The following is a 1,712-nucleotide window of genomic DNA, read 5'->3' as shown; positions in this document are numbered from 1 at the left end:
CTGCCTCAACCTCCTGAGTAGCTGGGATTACAGGTGCCTGCCACCACGCCCAGCTGATTTTTGTATTTTTAGTAGAGACAGAATTTTACCATCTTGGCCAGGCTGGTCTTGAGCTCCTGACCTCGTGATCCACCCACCTTGGCCTCCCAAAGTGCTGAGATAACAGGCATGAGCCACTGCACCCAGCCTGTTTATATTATTCTTGACTGCAAATGGTGTCACATGCAGTAAGTGTGTGTATAAGTTTTGATAAGTTTTAATTTTTTATCATAGATTTGTGTTTTTTTTTTTTTGAAACAGAGTCTTGTTCTGATGCCCAGGCTAGAATGCAGTGGTGCAATCTTGGCTCACTGCAACTTCTGCTTCCCAGGTTCAAGTGATTCTCTGGCCTCAGCCTCCCAACTAGCTGGGTTTACAGGCATGTGCCACCACGCCCAGCTACTTTTTGTATGTTTAGTAGAGACAGGGTTTCATCATGTTGGCCAGCTGGTCTTGAAATCCTGACCTCAGGTGATCCACCCACCTTGGCCTCCCAAAGTGCTGGGATTACAGGCGTGAGCCACCGCACCCAGCCAGATTTGTGTGTTTTTTTATGGTGGTAAATAATAGAGTAGTACTTTATGCATTCATGACATATCTAATTTTTTCTTAATTTTTATGGTATTTTTAGGTTATGCAATTTGTCTGCTTTATCAAATTGTTGCAAATGTCTTTAAAAATTTCCAGTATATTTACTGGAATAAAACCCGTGTATAAGATGACCCATGGAATTCAAACCTGTGCTGTTCAAGGGCCAACTGTATACCCAGAAGTGGGATTGCTGGATAATATAGTACTTTTATTTTTATTTTTTTGAGAAATTTCCATATAATTTTTCATAATGCCTAGACTAATTTACATTAAATCAATAGTGTATGAGAACCCCCTAGTCTCCATATCTTTGCTAACACATATCTTTTGTCCTTCTGACAGTAGCCATTCTGACAGCTATATGATATTTTATTCTGCTTTAAATTTGCATCTCTGCAAGAAGTGATGTTGTTGGCTATTTGTCTGTCTTCCTTCAAGAACTGTATATTGAGGCTCACGCCTGTAATCTCAGCACTTTGCGAGGCCAAGTTGGGCAGATCACCTGAGACCAGGGATTTGAGACCAGCCTGGCCAACATGGTGACCAAAAATGCAAAAATTAGCCAGGCGTGGTGGCACGCATCTGTAGTCCCAGCTACTTGGGAGGCTGAGGCAGGAGAATAGCTTGAACCTGGGAAGCAGAGATTGCAGTGAGCCGAGATTGCGCCACTGCACTCCAGCCTGGGCGACAGAGCAAGACTCCGTCTCAAAAAAAAAAAAACAAACAAGCAAACAAAAAAAACCCCTCATATTGTACAAACCCATATTAGCCCGGAAAGGAGTATTTTCCAACCATGACCCAAGGCTACCAATTGGCAATATGTTTTATATGGCTGTCTCAGAATTCAAGAGAAAGAATTCTTATATTGTGCCTATTTAGAGCATATTTGTTATGCACAAGTAAATGCTAAAGCACAACATGATATACTGTAATGGTAAATAACTCACAGCAAACATATGTAATGAATAATTAAAGAAGCAGTAATTCTGAATTGGAAAAAAACAATAGCACTGAAAAAATGAGGAGGAATTCAATTTTAAAATGTCAGAAAAAACTTTTTGAATTGGAAAAAAAAAAAAAAA

At 40.1% G+C, this 1,712-nt stretch overlaps 2 protein-coding genes across 2 annotated transcripts in view; both read right to left on the bottom strand.

Moving 5' to 3' along the window:
• Window positions 1–1,712, bottom strand: part of ZNF665 (zinc finger protein 665) — a 26,517-nt gene that overhangs the window by 3,165 nt on the left and 21,640 nt on the right. The gene's annotated exons all lie outside the window — the stretch shown is intronic.
• ZNF347 (zinc finger protein 347) overlaps window positions 1–1,712 on the bottom strand; it is a 37,430-nt gene that overhangs the window by 26,816 nt on the left and 8,902 nt on the right. The gene's annotated exons all lie outside the window — the stretch shown is intronic.

This window comes from Colobus angolensis, unplaced genomic scaffold (assembly GCF_000951035.1).
Source record: "Colobus angolensis palliatus isolate OR3802 unplaced genomic scaffold, Cang.pa_1.0 Scaffold25, whole genome shotgun sequence".
In the NCBI taxonomy this organism is placed as follows: domain Eukaryota; kingdom Metazoa; phylum Chordata; class Mammalia; order Primates; family Cercopithecidae; genus Colobus; species Colobus angolensis.
The sequence above is the reverse complement of the archived record's forward strand: the minus strand, read 5'-3'. Positions and strand labels throughout refer to the sequence as shown.